We start from the raw sequence: 22,296 nt of genomic DNA, 5'->3' as shown, positions 1-22,296 counted from the left end.
TGAAAAATAAACATAAAAGAAATTAATTAATAAAATTAAATAAGAAAAGAAAATGAAATAACAAAAAGAAATAAAATTAAATTGAATTAAAAGAAAAAAGAAAAGTTAAAAGTAAAATTAAAAATATATATATATATATATGGGCGCCACCTGCGCCCCACCTTCACTTAAAGGAAGGGCCACTTGGCCCTTCCAGTCAAAAAAAAAATGAACAAGGCGCAGTGCGCCTTGTTTTCCGAAGAAAAGGCCATTTGGCCTTTTCTATTTTTTTCAGAGAGGCAGTGCCTCTCTTCCTTATTTTTCTCTTATGGATTTTTATAGAAAATCCTTGATCTACGAAGATCCAACGGTCCGATCTTTGATCCGACTTCGGTAACGTGATCTACAAAGCTCGATCTACGTTTCTACCGATCGTTTTGAGGTAAATCGCTAAACTAGCATTTTTGGAGATTTTTTATAAATCTTATAGAGATGAGTTTAACTTGGCGTTTTCTCTAGATTTTGGGTAGTTTGGAGTTGCTAGGAGCTTCCCGAGCATTTGGTCTTTGCTTGGCGAATTTTTGGTAAGTTTTTTTATAGACATTAGTTTTCGGGTATTTTGTTAAAATGCTATTTATTGTGATTAACCCTTAGTAAAAGCTATTGGGTTAATAATATTGTGTTTGAGGTAGTGTTTATAAATTATGATTTAAAGTTTATAGACCCTAATTTGATAGGTTAAACTAATTTGGGGTTTTTAAGTGATTAAAAATCTAGATGATTAAATCATGTTAATATGTTAGTAATTAATGTAAAAATATTTATGAAATAATATTAGGGTTAATAATATTGAGAAAAGGTTAGTGAGAAATAATCTAGAAATTAATGACTATAATTTTAAGGCTAATATTATTATAAAAGTGTTTGTGAAAATAATGTACGAGTTAGTGGAATTAATTATGGGTTAGACATTGATATTATAGGTAAATAATTAAATAGTTATTTTAATATCTAACTCTTAGTAAATACTTTGAGTTAATATTGTTTGAGTTTTAGTGTCTAGGATTTATGAGTAAGCGTTTGGAACCCTTAAAATATTATGGGTTTTCCATGGGTTAGCTCTTGAGCAATTTAAGAGCTATATGTGAGTCTAATATTAGAAGTTGTCAATAATGTGCAATGTATTGTTTTTACAGTAATGCATTGTATGGTGGTGTCTAGGAGACCTAGTGCTTAATATCCGCACAGCCAAGGTGAGTATTCTACTCACTGAGAAGTATTATTTTCATAAATGATGAATTGCAAAATATATATTGTTTTACAAATCTGAACCAACTGTATGTTGATTATGAATTGTTTTGGATGATTTGAGTACTTTGGAGTATGTTGAAATATTGATGATGTTTTGAACTATGAATATGATTGGTGAGTTTAGAGTGAGTATAAAGATTTAAGTTATGCAAATTGTTAAAGAAATGACATGTTGAATTGATTATGTCTTGTAAAGAAAGCATGTGTTAAAGTCATGATTATGAAATTAAATGTATAATATTTGAGCACGAGCATTGAGAATGGCACAAACAAGACCGGGGTTCAATTCCCTTAGGCATACGATACGAACAAGACCGGGGTTCAATTCCCTTAGGCATACGATAAGAATAAGACCGGTGTTCAATTCCCTTAGGCAAACGTACGACACGCATGCACAGCATTTGTTTCATGATAATTGAATTGTTTTCATGTTTTTGATATATATGGTAGTTTTGCTAGACGTATTAATATGCATAAGAATCTCAATGGAAAAGAGCTTATGTATGTTTCTATCGGATGGCTGTATGTTTTATATATATGGTAGTTTTACTAGACGTATTAGTATGCATAAGAGTCTCAATGGAAAGGAGCTTATGTATATTTCTATCGGATGGTTGCATGATTTAAATGCCATTGTTTTCTATAACAGAACTTCTACGTATAATCTTAGTTGCCTAGTATGTTTAAATGTTTTCTAGTAGTCGGTGTCCGCTATATCAGCTATGGGGGTTTTCAAACAAAAGCTTATAAAATTGGTGGCTGTTATAGTGTACGCATGACTAGAAATGAAAAGTTGGTTCTATGCGAAAACTCAGTGAATAGTATACCTCTGAGGTCTTAGTGTATTTATTTATGCTAAGGCGGTGGGCTCATAATTCCACCTGTACGGATGCGGCAAACCCCCGCAACCGTGCAGACATTGATGCTTTGGTTGCAGGTTCTGCGGATATAGATAATGACTCGTCCACCTAGCGTATGAGATATTATGATTGGAGCACATCGCGACAGTCATATATCACAGACTCATGGGTAGTCTGCATTTGGGTATTTTATTTATGGCTCGTGTCATACGTGACATATGTATTTGTTGAGCCTGTATTTTAGTATGTAATTAGTGTAATATGTTTTATAAGCTTTAATCAGATAGATATGTAAATGGCTCTTGTCGTCGATAACAGTTATATATTAGATGTATTTTCGCTATTGATATGTGTTCCGTTGCACATGGATATTTATATTCCGCTGTGTTAGATGTAACTCTGAATATCAAGTACATGTTATGGAACGTGTACCTATGTTGGCTGAGCGGCAAATAGTCGTGCCACTGTGAAGATCCGTTTGTACGTTTTTTTTTTTTTAAAAAAAAAAAAAAAAAAAAAAAAACGGGTCGTCACAGTTACAATTTGTGGCCATTGGATCAAATGATCTTGGACATTTAGATGTGTTCAAAACCACTATTAATATGACTATTTGGTCATAGGCAAAGACACAATCTCATAGCTTCTATTTTTTTCTCCTACAAACTTGTTTTTTGTGCTATTCTCTTCATAAGGTGTTTTTGTTACTCTAGAATTCTAGAGTAACATTTGGGTTTCATTGTATCTTGAGAACTATTTTGTCAAATCCCCTAACACTTAGAAAGAGGACAAATATATGTTCTAAAGATATTATCATTGCAATCAAGCCCTAAAGTCCTAAATTCTTTTACTTCATAATATTTTCCAACAATTTAGAACATATTTTGAATATGGAGGCATTGTCATCAATCAAAGTGATGAACCAAGACTTCGTTTGTCTTGATTGTTTTGATGGACAAAATTTCATTTGTTGGAAACAAAAGATGTTCTTCCTCACCACTTTGAAATTTGCTTACAATTTATATCATTGAGGATGATTTTGAGGATATTACGGGGCTCACTCCAAAAGACGATGAAGAGTTGAAGGAGGAGAAGCAGAAGAAGCGAAAGGAGGATAATTTCCTTTGCAAGGACACATTCTCAATGCCCATTCAAATTCTATCAGCGATGTGTACGTACCGGACTTGTTCATCGGCCAAATAACTTTGGATGAGCTTGGAGACAGTACAAAATCGAAGAAGCATGCATGTATTGAAGTTTCAATAATTTTCAATTTTATGGATTTTAAGATGCCTAACGATAAGCCAGTTGTAACCCAAATACCAAAATGCCTTCATCTTGGTTTGACTACAAAAAAATGGCTAAAACATGATGATAGAAAATATTATTTAGAATCTCTTCAATGTCATTTACGCATTGAAAAATATTTTAGGAATAGACATAGAAATGATTATTCTGATGTGAAAACAAAAGTTAATGTTATAGACATTGACAAGAATATCAAGAAGAATAAATTGCAGGCCAATAACGACAAAAGTTCAAGAAAAATGGCTCAAATCTCAAATACCAAAACAATAAAAAGAAAAAACATTGTTTTGAGTGTGACAAGCAAGGGCATCGCTCCTATCAATATAGTATTGATATAGGAAAAAAGAAGTGAATGCCGTGAATGAAGATCTCGTTGCAACAATAACTGAAGCCCATCATGTGACATTCGAGAGTGAATGTTGGCTAGACACTGGAGCTATTGTTCATATCTCAAAGGGTAGAAGTCTTTTTAAGACTTTTGAAGTGATTGATAATGTAGCGCCTCAGATTTTTAGTAATTAAATAAAATGTCTTAAATTAGAATTTAAAGATCGAATAAAGTAGACAAGTCTAGAATTTACGTTCAACTCTAGAGACTCAATGCTCGAACGGCTTAATATTGTTAGAAACAATATTCAGATAGATCAGTTAATAAAATACGTGGCTTTAAACACCGTATTTTAAATCCCCGATAAATAATAAGGAATACATGGATATTTATGAAAATAAATATTCATTGGTCTTATTATTTATAAACTGTAATTTTATAAATGAAGAATAATATTATTATACTCTAATAATATTACGAGACTAATTAATAGATAGATTGAATTAATCAGTGGATTAATTGATGCGATAATATTATCGAATAATATTAATGTGTAATATTTACTGTAAATAATATTATTGTATAATATATATATATATATATATATATATATATTTATTGACGGTGTAATAATATTATTGAGATAATAATATTGACAATGAAACGAACTATAATCAAAACGGACTTAGTTTATAATTTTAATAAATTATACATAATGGTAAAGATCAATGTAAAAATATCAACAGATAAAATATTTAGAAATATTTTTATAAGAAATATTTTTATAAGAGATATTTTATAAAAACTCAACTACTAAGTTTTGTGCAAAATATCAGTAGATATTTCACTAAAACTTAATAATTACAAAAAAAAAATAATATCTTATATTTTTATAAAATAAATCCCCGTCTCTAATCAGATCCCACGCACTTTTCTTCCTTATTTCTTCTTTTTCTTCTTTCTTTCTTCTTTGTTCTTCGTTCCTTCTTCTTTCTTCTTCTACCCGAGAGGCGCCGGGAGAGACGAGAGAGATCAGTGAGACTGAGGGAGGAGAGGAACAAAGAGATGCTGAGAGAGAGAGAGATTTAGGGAGATTGAGAGAGAGATGAGAGTCTGAGAGAGAGAGAGAGAGAGACCGAACGGAGAGGGAGAGAAATCGGGAAGATCGGACTCGATCTTCCGATGGATTGTCGCCTGTGAGCCAGAGAACGCCGGTGAGCCCTGCAACCGACGAATCCATGGGCTAAAACCCATCGACCCGGAAAGGATCCGGTGAACCCGTGAGCCAGGGAGCTCCGATCCTCCATGATCGGCGGCTGGGACTGAAATCCGCCGATGGAGGAGCTCCGGCGGAACCCAGGAGCTTGGACCCGTGACCCAGAACCCGAAGCCCTGTGACCCGCCAGACCCGAGAGAAGACCCGGTTCTTCCTGTGCATTTTTCGGCGACTTTTTCGGCGGAATCAGTGGCGAATTCCGATGGGTTTGCTATGAAAATCCTTGGGGTAATTTCTTATAACCTATGATGATTTATTTTGGGGATTGGTTTGATTATTGTTGAAAAGGGTTTGATGATTTTGGGGGTTTTCTATGGATTGATTAGGGGATTTTATTGATTAATGATGGGGTATTTTTGGATGTTGATTTCCCTGTTTTGTTGTTGCTGGCCGGATAGTTGTGATGTGTGTGGATTTTGGACAGTGGCCGTGTGCTGTTTCCGGAAGCTTAGAGGTTGTTGTGATGCTTGGATAAAATTGGATATTTTTATTGTTAATTGTGTCCCCTGATCTTGATCGGCCAGTAGTGTTGTATATTGATTTTAGTTGATGATTATGAGCTGAGTATAGATTTAGTTTGAGTATTTTAGATGGAAATTCTCTGTTTTGATTTAGAATAATCAATGGGTATATGATTTGTCCCTTGTTTTAGGTATGTCCTAATTATTGGTTGATGTTTAGTTGAGACTTGTTGAACCATGATTTTATGTTTAGCATTTTCTGTTTTGTGGTTGGACTGGTTCACTTATTGTTGGCTAGATGTTGGAAGCTAAGAATTGTTGATGATTTTAGGTGTTATTTCCTTATAAAGTTTCTGAGTTCAAATGAGTGTCTTAGATTCTTGATCGGTTGAGCTACGATGTTAGGTGTGTTAACTGTTCTAGCCATGTGGTGCTTTGGCTATTTGTGGTATAATACTTTTTGGTTTGATGGATTGGTGGCTGATTGAGTATATAGATATATTATTGCTAAGTGATAATTTGTTTAAAAAGATTTGTTATTAAATCTGGTGGATTAACGACTGTGATGTGGGTTAGAGTTTGATAAAATAATCCTAGGCTTATTTAGGATTGTTATTGGATTTGGTTCAATTATCAAATGTTAATTTTATGTGGAGTTTTATCCTAAAGATGTTAAGGAATTGATATTTTAAAGGGAATTCTTTTAAAATGAAAGCGATTGAATATTATGTAAATGAGTCATATAATCTAAGGAAATGTATGAATGTTGTTATTGAGTTGTTATATGGTTTAAATATGAAAACATGTTCATATGTTGAGTTCTCTTTAATTATAATTATGTTCAAACATCTTTTCTGTTTGGTTGTGTATTATGGTTGAAAGCTTTTGAAGTTAACAATGTTATAATAATATCTTACTAGAAATATGCATAGGATTCTTTATGACTGATTGATCTATGCTTTAGAAATTAAGTTTGGTATTTTGGCTGCGTTCCTTTTTGTGATAGGAATATAGATTATGGTATTAATGTTTGGAAATTAACATGTTGAAATTTCAGTCATGATGATTGCTTCTATGTATGTATGTATGTGGCATTAGGATTCATGTTTAGGTATGAGTTTCTAGAAGTAATGATATTGACCTTCTATGTACATATGTATTTGCTGCAGATGATGAACTGTGATTACACGAAAGGGCTGTAAGTATAAATTACTTACTGAGGGTAGTACTGGATTTCAGTAGCGTTGTGTTTATGTTTTATTTTAATTGGATGCGTGTGACTGATTATTGCATACTGTTAATAATCAACTTATTAATATTGGGCGCGACGTCTCCCAAAGGTTCAGGATGAGAAATGTGCCTGGAACTGGAAACAATAATAATCACATTGATTGGGACGGCTTTCAAAGTACCAGAGGAGGGAGGTCTCCGATAGTGTGAAAATAAGTTAATTAAAATGTAATGTAGAGGGGACGGCCTCGAGAAAGACGTTGACCGGGGGGACAGCCCTTACAAGAGAGGAGTGTAATGACTATATTGAACTGTTAAACTTTGCATAGAAACTATCACTACATCATTATGTCATATCTCTGTTCCTTAAATAACGCATAAATCATGATGTTGTTGAATGACAGTTAGCTCACTTATGGAACTATGAGATTGTGGCTGTAACCACCTTCTTATAGATGTTTGCACAGGTTCTGAAGATTATGGATTGGATTAACTGCTAGCTTAAGAGATTTAAAGCTGTGTAGTTAGGATTTCAGTACTTTGTACTTATAAATGTTTGTACTATTTGCTTGTAACATGTTTAGGAATTTACTTGTATTTAATAAGTTCTATGTATGCTTTAATGTCTTATGTGACACATGTTTCTTTGTAATCAGTGTAAATGATTTTTAATATATGTCTAGAGGAATGTCAGTTAAAGCTTTGCATGTATTGTAAGGGAATTGCCCTGACGTTTGTAAAGAAAAAAAAGAAAAAGAAAAAAAGATATTCGTATTTTCTGCTTCTAGATTTATCATCTCTGAATGGTTAATGACACGTAATTATCCAGATATAATTACTAACGTTTTTTTGTAAAAAGCGGGTCGTTACAGATAATGGGATTGATAAAGTGAAAATGGGTAACAACATTCGAATCAAAGTCATTAGAAAATTATCTATTGTGCTTAAGTTCACTTCAGGAAAAGAATTGACTCGTGTGAATTTGGTGAATTTAGCCCACTAGTCCTAAATTCATAAATTGTGATGTCCTGAATATTATTTGTCATTTTAAGAATAAATTTAATGTGATAAATGACTAAAATTAAATTGACGACTGGAAAATACAATAGGACGTGCAGAGAATATTTTATGGACCATAGAAATAAGCTATATAAAAGAAAAATAAGAGAAAAAGAATTGGAAATCGAATAAATGAGAAAATGATGTAAAAATATGAAAGTATACATGGCACGTTTAGATGCAATATTGTGGGCGTCCGGACGGCCTTTCTTGAGCACACGTCCTCAAGTGGACGCGCGTCAGGACGGGAGACAATGTGACACACACCCATCAAACACTCACCACCAAAGAATTAATACTTATCTTCTTATCTTCAAGCACGTCCATGTAATCCCAAGATCAAACCGGTGCCTTGCAATGAAATTAATTTCCTCTATATTTCAGCATCAAGGTAGGGTTTCAGCGGGAGAACCATATTATTACGTTTCTGGCAAAAGAATAAAACTTACTAAATTTTAGGACCACAAAGAAATTGACTTTTTCTCTTTTTTTCTTTCTCCATTCTCTCTCTCTCTCTCTCTCTCTCTTTTTTTTTTTTTTTTTTTTTTTTGTATTCTAATCTAGATCGAAATGGACTCTTATGAAAAAAAAAACTCTTAAAAAAGTTTTTATTATCATATATATTAGGGAAGAGATGTGTTATTTGCACATCACCTTGATGTATATTAAGTTTTTATCAAGATATATTGGGTGTGAGACCCATGCATGTGAGTCCTACATATATGAGACTCACATGCATGAGTTTTACACCTAATATATCTTCATGTATACCAAGGTGATGTATAAAAATCATTAGCCTATTTAGAGGATGATAAAATAAAAATGAAGAAATTAGTAATGCTGACCCTTATCTCTCTCTCTTGGCCCTATTCACAAGTTGCATGGTTGGAAATGGTACGTATTTGGAAGGATCCATATTACGTGACAACCCACATATATAGTCAAAGACTCAAAGGTCAAAGAATTTATTATGAAAGTTGATTGATATATGCCTTGAGACTTTTGTGGCAGATTCCTTCTTTGATTTGGATTTTTGTAATAAGGATATATTTGTTAATATCGGTGAGACAAAAGAAAAAGACTACAAATTGTTTATTTGAATTTATATGGATTGAGTTTGGCTTGCCTTGGTGAAAAGATTACTGAAAATCTCCTCTAAAAAATGAACGGTGAAAAGAGTGCAAGATTAAAGGAGAACTTTTCTTTATAATAATTGGAGGCAATATTAACCGTTTATTTTTTCACGTCAACATTAGAACACGTTGACGTGAGACTTTCACTCTCATCAAGTCAAGGTGGGTACACGACTCTTGTATTTGGAGTTGGAGAATAGAAAGGAGTTTCTTGTCCTCTGAAGAGTAACTGCACGGCAGGAGAGAAAAATAAGAAACGTAACTGCACGTCAGAATGCAAAGCAAAGACAAATAATAGAGAATAATAACTCCACGTCAGAATGCAAGACGAAGAGCGCATGCTCTGTTTTCATTGCGTATATAAAGCAACACTTTGTTTACTTTGAGTGCGTGTGAAGAGAGACTAATCTGATTTTGCTGTTTGATAGTTTGATAAAAGTCGAAAGGCAGCCATGGCAGCAAATCCCAAGCCTCCTCATCTTCTTTTCCTTCACCTTCTCTTGCTCTCCACACTTTCATTACAGATCACAGCATCACCAGCAACACAAGCAGAAGCTCTTGTCAAATGGAAAAACAGCCTCTCCCCTCTTCCCGGCCCTCTTCTCACTTCATGGTCCCTCGCCAACCTCAACAACCTTTGCAACTGGACAAGCATTGCCTGCGACGACTCAACCGGAACAGTCTCCGAGATAGACCTCTCACGTGCCAAGCTCAACGGAACACTAGCCCACTTCAACTTCACTCCGTTCCTTAATCTCACCCGCTTCGACCTCAGCCACAACAATCTCAGCGGACCAATACCTTCGGAGATAGGCCGGCTAACGAAGCTTCAGTATGTAAGTCTTCTCGACAACCATCTCAATGGGACAATCCCATATCAGATTAGCAATCTTCAAAAGGCATGGTACTTAGACCTTGGATCAAACTCCTTGCTAAGTCCTGACTGGTCTAATTTTTCTGGCATGCCATTGTTGATCCATCTTGGGTTCAATTCCAGTACACTCGCTTTAGGGTTCCCAGGATTTATACTTGATTGTAAGAACTTGACGTCCTTGGATTTGTCCCAGAATCAGTTGACTGGACCAATACCAGAATCTGTATTTACCAATCTGGGCAAGCTTGAATACCTTAATCTTTCTGATAATTTATTCCAAGGACCATTGTCACCAAACATTTCCCACCTTTCCAAGCTCAAACATCTTCTTCTAGGAAAAAACAATTTCAGTGGTCAAATTCCTTCTTCAATAGGCCGGCTCAAGGAGCTCAGGATACTCGATCTTAGTACGAATAGCTTGAATTCTACAATTCCTTCTGAGCTTGGGTTTTGTACAAATCTCACCTTCTTGTCCCTGGCTCAAAATTCATTCACTGGGGAATTGCCTTTGTCCTTGACCAACCTAACTAAAATTACAGATTTGAGTTTATCTGGTAATTCTCTCTTTGGTGTGATCTCACCGTATTTTCTCTCCAATTGGACCGAGTTAACCTCTTTGCGACTTGCGGAGAATCATTTCACTGGAGAAATTTCACCGAAAATAGGCCTATTGACAAAGCTCCAAAATCTTTATCTGTATAAAAATCAGTTCTCTGGCTCAATTCCATCCGAGATTGGGAACTTGAAAGATTTGCTAGAATTAAACCTTTCAGAAAAACCACCTCTCTGGCTCAATTCCTCTGACAGTTTGGAACCTCACAAACCTTCAAGACTTAATACTTTCCTCCAACAAACTCAGTGGCACAATCCCACCGGAGATTGGAAATATGACATCGCTGCAGATTCTTGATCTCAACCTTAACCATCTCTATGGGGAGTTGCCGGATACCATTTCTCGCCTCACTAATTTAACGAGAATCGCTCTTTTGAACAATAACTTCTCGGGCACTATTCCGAGTGACTTTGGGAAGTATAATAATCTGAGCAGCGTTGGCTTTTCCTACAACAATTTCTCTGGAGAATTGCCACCTGAATTGTGCAACAGCTTTGGTCTTTATCATTTCACAGTGAATAGCAACAACTTCACAGGGCCATTGCCAGAGTGCTTGAGAAATTGCAAGCTACTAAAGAGAGTGCGGTTTGAAGGGAACCGATTCAATGGAAACATTACAAATGCATTTGGATTTCATCCAAATCTTAGTGTCATTTATCTTAGTGACAATCAATTTGTTGGTGAAATCTCAGCGGCATGGGGAGAATATGAATCTCTCACTGATTTGCAGATGGACAGAAACAGACTTTCTGGAAAAATCCCAGTAGAGCTTGGAAAGTTGACTCGATTGCATGTTTTGAATCTGGACTCCAACGAATTGTCCGGGGAAATTCCAACTGTACTTGGAAATCTAAGCCTGCTGCTCAAGCTCAATCTGAGCAGGAACCATTTGACAGGAGAGATTCCTCGGAATCTTGGCAGTTTGAGTGAACTTAACAATCTTGATTTGTCTAGAAACAGGTTGACTGGGAACATACCAAAAGAACTTGGGAATTGTGGTGGATTATTGTCCTTGGACTTGAGCAACAACAACCTGTTAGGGGTAATACCATCCGAGCTTGGTAACTTAGTCAGGTTGCAGATATTGTTGGACCTCAGCAGCAATCGACTCTCAGGAAATATTCCTCAAAACATTGCGAAGCTTTCGTATTTGGAGAGTCTTAATGTGTCACATAACCAACTTTCAGGGGAAATCCCATCATCGTTTACCGACATGGTTAGTCTACGCAACACCTCCATCGATTTTTCATACAACAATTTAACAGGTTCGATCCCAACTAGTACAATTTTCAAAGATGCACCTATGAAAGCTTATGTTGGAAACTTAGGTTTGTGTGGAGATGCAGAAGGACTATCTCCTTGTTACACAGATTCCAGAAAGAAAAAGCATTCTAATACAACTCTATTAGTTGTCCTCGTTCCTATCTGTAGCCTATTGCTGCTTGCAATCATTGTTGCTGGACTCATCATATGTTATTGGAGGACAAAACCCCTTGATGAAGAAAGCAGATTAATTAGAGAGTATGATGAGAAGGCTGAGTCACTGATATGGGAAAGAGAAGGTAAATTCACATTCGGGGATCTCGTGAAGGCCACAGAAAACTTCCATGAGAAATACTGCATTGGAAAAGGAGGATTTGGAAGCGTTTACAAAGCGGCATTGACAACAGGTCAGATTGTTGCAGTTAAAAGACTTAACATGTTAGACTCCAGTGACATCCCAGCAGCCAGTCGCAAGAGTTTTGAGAATGAGATTCGTGTGTTGACAGAAGTCAGGCACCGCAATATAATTAGGCTTTATGGGTTCTGTTCCATTAGGGGGTGCATGTACTTGGTTTATGAATATATGGAGAAAGGCAGTTTAGGAAATGTATTGTATGGGTTGAAAGGGAAAGCAGAACTAGACTGGGGTAGAAGGGTGAAAATTGTGCAAGGTGTGGCTCATGCAATTGCTTATTTGCACCATGATTGCTCTCCTCAAATTGTGCATCGAGACATAACTATGAACAACATATTGCTGGAGTCAGAGTTTGAACCCCGACTCTCAGATTTTGGCACTGCTAGATTGTTGAGTTCAGATACAACTAACTGGACAACAATTGCTGGGTCTTATGGCTACATGGCTCCGGGTAAGCTAACAATCTAGTTTCTGCATTTTTGTACTGCTTATTTCTAGTATTTGTCTTAGGATAGACTACTTTCGTATAATAACTATAACTATAAATGGAGTAGGATTGGATTCTCTAAAATTCCTTATAATTAAGATGGAAAATTGCAAGGGATCCTCATTTGGTGGTGGATGGCTTCTCATATTAGGAAGTGTGTAGCCAATTTATGTGTTTTCATGCTCATATTCTATCATTAAACGGATGTCGATCTTGTTTTATGGATGTGCAGAGCTTGCATTCACGATGCGAGTAATAGATAAATGTGACGTTTATAGCTTTGGAGTGGTGGCATTAGAAGTTATGATGGGAAGGCACCCAAGGGAGCTCCTATCTTCCCTGTCATCATCCAAATCAACAACATCAATGCCAATTTCAGACACTGCAGAATTTCTTCTAAAGGATGTGCTAGACCAAGGACTCCCACAACCCACAGGCCAAATGGCGCAGGAGGTGGCATTTGTGGTGACTGTAGCCTTACAATGCGTGGATGACAAGCCAGAGTCACGACCCACCATGCGTTTTGTGGCACAAGAATTGTCAGCTCGAACCCAAGCTTGCAATTCCTACCCAATGGACACGATGACTATTAGCAAGCTCAAAAGCCTTCAGAAATAGGACAAATTGGCATTCTTGTAGCATCTAGTAAATGAAAATGTTGGACCATGAGGCCCCATGTATACTATTATAATCTTTTTGTATTTTTGAATAATCTCTAGGGCTAACGTTTGGTTGAGCACTAGTGAGTCAGTGACAGCAATCTTGAACCCTAATAGTGGTACTCTTTTGCCATATAACTTCTCTCTTATGACTTGTATATTTCTTCCATAGTGTTTCATGCACATAATCTAATTTTGACTATAAATAATTTCACCTGCCATAATCAGCCAAATTTTGAGATTGTCTGAGTTTTAGCAAGTACTCCATTGGAATATACTCGAGTTAAAAAAAAAAATAAATCCTATATTAAAAATATATCATAAATATGAGTTGCTATTCTGACATTAGATTCAAACCCGTCCTTTCTATTTTACTTGAAATTGAGAGAAACTATTTTATGATACACATTAGATTTTACAGATCTAATGGTATATATATTGCTACATATTTATAATTTTTACATAGTTAAATATAACAAAATAAAATATAAACCATAAGAGGTGTCCCAATATGATATATTATAATGTCATTAAGATTTTTTCAAAATATGACATTGCTGCAGATTCTTGATCTCAACACTACCCAACTCTATGGGGTGTTGCCGGACACCATTTCTTGCCTCACTAGTTTAACGGCAATCTCTCTTTTCGCCAACAACTTCTCAGGCACTATTCCTAGTGACTTTGGGAAGTATAGTCTTCTGAGCAATGTTAGCTTTTCCCACAACAACTTCTCTGGAGAATTGCCACCTGAATTGTGCAGCAGATATGCTCTTCGAGAGTTCACAGTGAATAGCAACAACTTCACAGGGCCATTACCAGAGTGCTTGAGAAATTGCGATCAACTACAGAGGGTGCGGTTTGATGGGAACCAATTCAATGGAAACATTACAAATGCATTTGGATTTCATCGAAATCTCAGTTTCATTTGGTTTAGTGACAATCAATTTGTTGGTGAAATCTCAGCGGAATGGGGAGAATGTGAATCTCTCACCTATTTGCAGATGGACAGAAACAGAATTTTTGGAAAAATCCCAGTAGAGCTTGGAAATTTGACTCACCTGCAGGTTTTGAATCCGGACTCCAACGAATTGTCCGGGGAAATTCCAACTGTACTTGGAAATCTAAGCCTACTGTACAAGCTCAATCTAACTAGGAACCATTTGACAGGAGAGATTCCTCGAAGTCTTGGCAGTTTGAGTGAACTTATCAATCTTGATTTGTCTAGAAACAGTTTGACTGGGAACATACCAAAAGAACTTGGGAATTGTGGTAAATTATTGATCTTGGACTTGAGCAACAACAACCTGTCAGGGGAAATACCATCCGAGCTTGGTAACTTAGTCCGGTTGCAGTTACTGTTGGACCTCAGCAGCAATCAACTCTCGGGAAATATTCCTCAAAACCTTGCGAAGCTTTCATCATTGGAGAGTCTTAATGTGTCACATAACCAACTTTTAGGGGAAATCCCATCATCATTTACCGGCATGGTTAGTCTACGCAACACCTCCATCGATTTTTCATACGACAATTTAACAGGTTCGATCCCAACCAGTACAGTTTTCAAAGATGCACCTACGAAAGCATATGTTGGAAACTCAGGTTTGTGTGGAGATGCAGAAGGACAAACCCCTTGTTACACAGATTCCAGAAAGAAAAACCATTCTAATACAAATATAACTCTATTAGTTGTCTTCATCCCTGTTTTTGGCGTATTACGGCTTGCAATCATTGTTGTTGGACTCATAATATATTACCGGAAGACCAAACTCCTGGGTGAAGAAAGGAGAGCAATTTTAGAGTGTGAGCAGAAGGCTGAGTCACTGATATGGGGAAGAGAATGTAAATTCACATTTAGGGATATCATGAAGGCCACAGAAAACTTCCATGAGGAGTATTGCATTGGAAAATGAGGATTTGGAAGCATTTACAAAGCGGCGTTGCCAACAGGTCAGATTGTTGCAGTTAAAAGATTTAACTTGTCAGACTCCGATGACATCCATGCGACCAGTCTCAAGAGTTTTGTATATTGACAGAAGTCAGGCACCGCAATATCATTAAGCTTTATGGGTTCCGTTCCATTAGGGGGTGCACGTACTTGGTTTATGAATATGTAGATAAAGGCAGTTTGGGAAATGTATTGCATGGGGTGGAAGGGAAAGCAGAACTTGACTGGGGTAGACGATTGAAAATCGTGCAAGGTGTGGCTCTCCTTTAATTGTCCACCGGGACATAACTGTGAACAACATATTGTTGGAGTTAGAGTTCGAACCGCGGCTCTTAGATTTTGGCACTGCAAGATTGTTGAGTTCAGATACTACAACGGTTGCTGGGACTTATGGCTACATGGCTTCGGGTAAACAAATTACAATCTTGTTTATGCATGTTTGTACTGTTCATTTCAGGTATTTGTCTTAGGATAGACTACGTACATTCCTATAATAATTATGAAAAAGAGTGAAAAAAAAAAACGCAACTCTTCCAGGGTTCCCTGAAATTCCTTAGAATTCGAATAGGATAGAAAATTTCAGGTAGACTCTTCCCAGGTAATCCTCATCCAATGGAGTATGGGATATGAATCATGATAAGAATAAAAGAGTACAATTTTAAGAGAAACGATATACCGGGGACGTTCAACCGTCCCTGTCAGTCACTTTTTAATTAAAAAAAAGCGTATTTTAATAAATAAAAAAAGTATACTATTTTATCATTCTTTCATTTTTTTTTTTTTTTTAAGTTAAAATACACTTTTTTTTTTAATAAAAAGTGATAGACAGGGGACGTTTAAGGCCAGGGTTTCTCATATTAGGAAGTGTTCATCTTATCCTGCAGCAAATGTATGACTTTTCATGCAGGGACAGAACTAAGGGGGGGTCGGTAGGGGCCATGGCCCCCCTCAATTCCAAAAAAGAAAAAAAAAATTATAAGGTAAAAATAAAAAATTAGGTAAAAATAAATTATAAGGTAAAATAAAAAATTAACCTACTAGCCCCTACCAACAAATTTCTTTGGCTCCTGACCCCTGCTCCTAAGAGCTTCTTGCTCCGTCTCCGTTTTCATGCACATATTATATCATTAAACGGATGTTAATTTTGTTTTATGGATGTGCATGCAGAACTCACATTCATAATGAGGATAACAGATAAATGCGATGTTTATAGCTTTGGAGTGGTGGCATTAGAAGTTATAATGGGAAGGCACCCAAAGAAACTCCTATCTTCCCTGTCATCGTCCAAATCAACAACGGCAGTATTGTACAATACAGAATTTCTTCTAAAAGATGTGCTAGATCAAGGACTCCCACAACCCATAGGCAAAATTGCGCAAGAGGTGGCAATTGTGGTGACTATAGCCTTACAATGTGTAGGTGACAAGCTAGAGTCACGACCCACCATGCGTTTTGTGGCACAAGAACTGTCTGCTCGAACCCAAGCTACTGAAGCTAGCTTACATTCCTACCCAATCGACAAGATGACCATTAGAATTTAGCAAGCTTACAACTTATAAGACTTTAGAAATAGAACAAATTGGCATTGTAGGGTGCGTTGTGATTAGGGTTTGGTAGAGCTATAGCGAGGCCTGGAATTTATTTTGCATTAATATTTTCCTCCCATTCTGGTAGCATTTAGTAAATTAAAATGTTGGACTTTAATGTACGTTCCATTTGTTAATGCTTTTTAATTTGTGTTTTTTTAAATATATATATATATATATATATATATATATATATATATATATATATATATATATATATATATATATATATATATTAATGTGCTGTAAATGCTAAAGTAACTTTGAGTATTTTGGGTGAGCATGGTTTTTCACCAGGAAATGGTGGCCTCACGCCTCTCCCTCCCGGTGGTGATTTCCCTCTGACTCCTCGTGAGTCAAGGTGTGTTTTTGTTCTCCCTGAGTTGGTCCAGTGGGGTTAGTTTTCTCCCAACTCTAGGGTTGTGGAGAATTTGTTCCACCCGGCTAGATCTGATGGTGGTTGACCTTCCCCTAGCTTTTTTGGGTTATTGTGGCTTGTTTTTTGCTTTTCTTGTTATTTCTTTCGTTTTGGCAGGATTGTTCATCTCAAGATGTCTTCTATGGGGGAGTGGCCGAGCCAACGTGTCATCGACGGGATGATTTTTTGGCCGGTTTTTTCACCTTTTTTTTTCTTTGATTTTAGATGCCAGATCTACACTTCTCCGCTGACTTCTGATTGACACGCGCCCCCCAGCCGCATTCCTTGCTGTCTTCTGCCCCTGCCGTCGCAAGATCCGATCGTGTCGGTCATCGGTGATCGGTGCGTGGTTCCCACGTGCCTGGGAGCTTTTTGCTCATTGGCGCTCATGAGGGCCACGCTCTGCCTTTTTCAGGTTGTGCACGGTGGCAACCGGTTCTACTGCGTCGGATCTTCGTTTGGGTGGTTCCAGTGATGGCGGGTGTCCTACATGCGCCGCCGTCCAGCGTCTTTGGCCTCCTTCTCCACTGCCGGCAGCTTGTTTTTGGGTGTTTCTGCTTTTTTGTGTTTGTGTTATTATCTTGTTTTTCTCTGGTCACAGCTTGCTTGTGTTTGGATCAAATTTTATGGGAATATTTGTTGGCTAATTGCTATATCAGCCCTCTTTCTTTAGAGAGTGAGCTTTATTGTAAGTGAGATTCAAGTGTCATTCTTGTAAATTTGTATTTCTACTTAGACAACTATTTTACTAAGCCAGATCCTTTTGGCTTAGAGAGTTGGGAGGTCTTGTCCCTTACTATCAAGTTATAAGCCTCTAGGTTGTTTGCAGAATTATGATAGCACATGCTATTTGTTCACAAAAAAAAAAAAACTTTGAGTATTTTGGGCTTTGGCTTGTTTGTTAGTGTTTTTGTTTTAAAAAGAAAAAACAAAAGGAAGAGATAAAAGTGTTATTAAACAAATATATATATATATTTTCGGAATAATCTATAGGGCTAACGTCCGATTGAGCACTAGTGACAACAATCTGAACCCTAATAGTGGCACTCTTTTGCCACATGACTTCCCTGTTAATTATGAATTGTATATTTTTTTCCATAGTAATTTTTACTATAATTAATTTTACCTACCATAATCAGCCAACTTTTGAGATTTTTCCAGTTTCAACACGTACCCTGTTGGCATATTCCTAAGTAAAGAAAAAATAATAATAATGAATTAAATGCTAATAATTTTCTGGAGTAAAATTACTAAAATTGCTTTTACAGTTAATTTGATGCACTGGTTACAACACTGCCATTGTCTGATGGAGGTGAAAAGGCACAACTTAAAAGGATTGTGGAATTGCAGGTATGGAGTCAACTGATTAGCCATGCTCAATTTCAAGATTCTAACAATTTTTGTATGAATTGATTTTGATGGTGGTGTGGTTTTGCTCTATTCTGAGTAGAGAAATTGAGTTTCTACTATTTTTTACGTTAAAGTTGAAATTGTTTTGTTTCCTGTTACGTATAGCTTGGTTATTAGTTGTGGTTCTGCTTTGGTGAGGTTGTAAGGTTGATTTGGCTAAATCTTAGAAGATTGGGATTTATTGAGGTTTTGGCTCTTATCACTTTGCATCATCTCTAATAAAATGCAAAAGTGAGATGTTATTGTCTGAGGTTTTTTCATTAGTAACTGAAGCGGCCAGAAATTTCTACTTTAACATATTCAAATGTTATTAATTTATACTGAGAGTAGTGCTTTAGATTTTGCTCGCGTTGAGTTGTTAATTGTATGCTAATATGGCAAATTGGATGATGTATTTCCTTCATCTATCTAAATTGTGTTTATGCAGTTTTGATTGTTCTATGTGGTGGGAAAATCCCCTCAGCATGATTGGTGGTCACTTGTTAATTGATTGTCATTAGTAGCAATGTCGGCTTGTGCTTGCTTTCCAGGAACCATCCTGGGAATTAGGAAGGTGGAGCTTTTTTAAATTTATTTTCTTTTTAAAAATATAGAAAAAATTCTAAAAAAATTGTGTGCAATAAGCTTCTTTGGTGTTCTCTCTAAACCAAGAAAACACAATGAAACCAATTTAGGGTAGTAGTTTTGCTTCCCTTAACATTATTTTAACAATATATATATATTATTTCTCTTTCGTCTATAATTTATTTGAAACAATATTTAAATAAATTTCTATTTTCTCTAACATTTAATTTAAATAATATTTAACTAGTATATGGAACGGATAATAGAAGTTATTGTATAGCAATGACAGAGAGAGGGTTGTTTTGCCTATTAGCAAGAAATTTTTTTGAGGATGAATGCTATTGAGGGAGTTATCCAGAAGCCAAAAATTCCACTTAGTCAAAGTCAACTTTTCTATCATTTCCACTTAGTCAAAAAGTCAGCTTTTGAGCAGCCATAGAAAATCTCAATAATATGGGACTCTTTAGCTCAAATGCTTTAAAAAAGGTTCATAAACAAATAATGTAACGTGATTGACTAGAGGGAAAACGGTTAGGAAGTCATGAACTTTAATTCCAAGAAGGAAAGGGAACAGGTAGAATAAAAAGACTGGGGGTATATTGCAATAATATAATATTAAATTTTTTCTATTTTGATAAAATCTTAATGAGATTATAATATATCATATTGGGACACCTCTTATAGTTTTAATTTTATTTTGTTGTATCTAATTGTGTAAAAATTGTAAATATGTGGCAATTTTTATACCATTAGATCTGTAAAATCTATTGTGTATCATGAAATAGTTTATCTCAATTTCAAGTAAAATAGAAAGGACGGGTTTGAATCTAATGTCAGAATAGCAACTCATACTTGCTGAAACTCAGACAATCTCAAAATTTGGCTGATTATGGCAGGTAAAATTATTTATAGTCAAAATTAGATTATGTGCATGAAACACTATGGAAGAAATATACAAGTCATAAGAGAGAAGTTATATGGCAAAAGAGTACCACTATTAGGGTTCAAGATTGCTGTCACTAACTCATTAGTGCTCAACCAGACGTTAGCCCTAGAGATTATTCAAAAATACAAAAAGATTATATTAGTATACATGGGGCCTCATGGTCCAACATTTTCATTTACTAGATGCTACAAGAATGCCAATTCGTTCTATTTCTGAAGGCTTTTGAGCTTGCTAATGGTCATCGTGTCCATTGGGTAGGAATTGCAAGCTTGGGTTCGAGCTGACAATTCTTGTGCCACAAAACGCATGGTGGGTCGTGACTTTGGCTTGTCATCTAAGCATTGTAAGGCTACAGTCACCACAAATGCCACCTCCTGCGCCATTTGGCCTGTGGGTTGTGGGAGTCCTTGGTCTAGCACATCCTTTAGAAGAAATTCTGCAGTGTCTGAAACTGGCATTGCTGTTGTTGATTTGGATGATGACAAGGAAGATAGGAGCTCCCTTGGGTGCCTTCCCATCATAACTTCTAATCCCACCACACCAAAGCTATAAACATCGCATTTATCTATTACTCGCATCGTGAATGCAAGCTCTGCACATCAATAAAACAAGATCAACATCCATTTAATGATAGAATATGAAGGGCAGCACCGGCACCAAATTGACAAAGAGGATTTTCTCTCCAAAGAAATATTGGATGTACACGTGAGGAGGCACCTAGACCTGTAGCCGTGTGTCATTTCCAAGGAGAGGGCTGCTACACTTACAACTAACTTCCCACACCCAACTTCTTACACCTGACGTGGCATGCCACATTAGATTTTATTTTTCCCCGTTTTCCACCCTTGAACAGTTGAACTGCCCTCCCCGAGGCCGGAATCTGGCCAGGAAAGTGCCAAATCCCGGCCAGCTAGCCAGGATCCGGCCGTTCTGGCCTGGGAAGGGTCGAATTCAGCCGTTCTCCGGCCAGCCGGCCGGGATCCGGCCGTTCTGGCCGAGGAAAGGACAGCTGGCTCTCCAAATCCCAAGATGTAGTCGTCGACCGTTTAGATCCCGTTGTCCGGCTTCATTCACCTGCCGGCCGTTTAGATCACGTCGTTCGGAGCTTCATTCGCCAGGCAGAAAGAGAGAAGAAGAAGAAGTAGAGAGAGAGAGAGAGAGAGAGAGAGAGAGAGAGAGAGAGAGAGAGAGAGAGAGAGAGAGCATTGGACGGCCGGCTCTCCAAATCCCGAGATGCAGTCGCCGGCCGTTCAGATCACGTCGTCTGGAGCTTCATTCTCCGGCCGGAAAGAGAGAAGAAGAAGAAGAAGAACCTGAGAGAGAGAGAGAGAGAGAGAGAGAGAGAGAGAGAGAGAGAGAGAGAGAGAGAGAGAGAGAGAGAGAGAGAGAGAGAGAGAGCGTTGGACGGCCGGCTCTCCAAATCCCGAGATGTAGTCGCCGGCCGTTCAGATCTCGTCGTTCGGCTTCATTCACCCGCCGGCTGTTCAAATCAAGTCGTCCGGAGCTTCATTCGCCTGCCGGAAAGAGAGAAGAAGAAGAATGAGAGAGAAGAAGAAGAACCAGAGAGAGAGAGAGAGCGTTGGTTGAAAACGAAAAAAAGAAAAAAGAAAAAAAGAAAAATTTGAGGTGGAAATGCCAGGTCAGGGTGTAAAAAGTTGGGTGTGGGACTTTGGTTGTAAGTATAGCATTTTTCTTCCAAGGCACATCCTTTTCTTTCCATATTTGACTGAAGATTTTCTCCAAAGCTAGGATCACCAAAGTCGCCTTCCAAACCTGTAGCCGTGCACCAAATCAAGACAAAGCAATTTTCTTTCCAGGCTTGGCATGCAACACGAAATTGTTATACACGATTTTCTTGCCAAAGTGAGACACGTCTTTCCACGCAAACCTCGCAGCACCTATTCGTTCCATAACTAGATAGACACGCATGTTTTTATTTCTTAAGTGATGTGCATTTCCTTCCATACATTGAGGACCGAATAAAAGATGAATTTTTGTCCAAAAGAGAATGCAGTGCCAAAGATATTATTTTCTTTCCAGACTTGGGCTGCTGTCCACATCAAAAGCACATGTACACGTCTTTCTGTAATGAAGCATGCACCGAAATATTTAGGACTTGTCCTATATATATTCTCTCTTTTCTCTTGTAAAGGTGTGGAGGGTAAGAGGCG

The 22,296-nt window shown here is 37.0% G+C and overlaps 1 long non-coding RNA gene and 2 pseudogenes across 1 annotated transcript; all 3 read left to right on the top strand.

Annotated features, from left to right (window-relative positions):
• Nucleotides 1-260: 260 nt before the first annotated feature.
• On the top strand, nucleotides 261-2,493 carry LOC133878217 (uncharacterized). Its single transcript, XR_009901851.1, has 4 exons — nucleotides 261-421; nucleotides 499-563; nucleotides 1,176-1,232; nucleotides 2,207-2,493. It is a non-coding gene; the product is annotated as an uncharacterized LOC133878217 (long non-coding RNA).
• A 6,882-nt stretch (nucleotides 2,494-9,375) lies between these two features.
• On the top strand, nucleotides 9,376-13,260 carry LOC133877154 (MDIS1-interacting receptor like kinase 2-like; annotated as a pseudogene).
• Nucleotides 13,261-13,801: 541 nt separating this feature from the next.
• LOC133876963 (MDIS1-interacting receptor like kinase 2-like) lies at nucleotides 13,802-16,742 on the top strand (annotated as a pseudogene).
• Nucleotides 16,743-22,296: the final 5,554 nt, after the last annotated feature.

Source organism: Alnus glutinosa, chromosome 9 (genome assembly GCF_958979055.1).
Source record: "Alnus glutinosa chromosome 9, dhAlnGlut1.1, whole genome shotgun sequence".
Classification (NCBI taxonomy): domain Eukaryota; kingdom Viridiplantae; phylum Streptophyta; class Magnoliopsida; order Fagales; family Betulaceae; genus Alnus; species Alnus glutinosa.
Note: the sequence above shows the minus strand (reverse complement) of the source record. Positions and strands in the feature narration are given on the sequence as shown.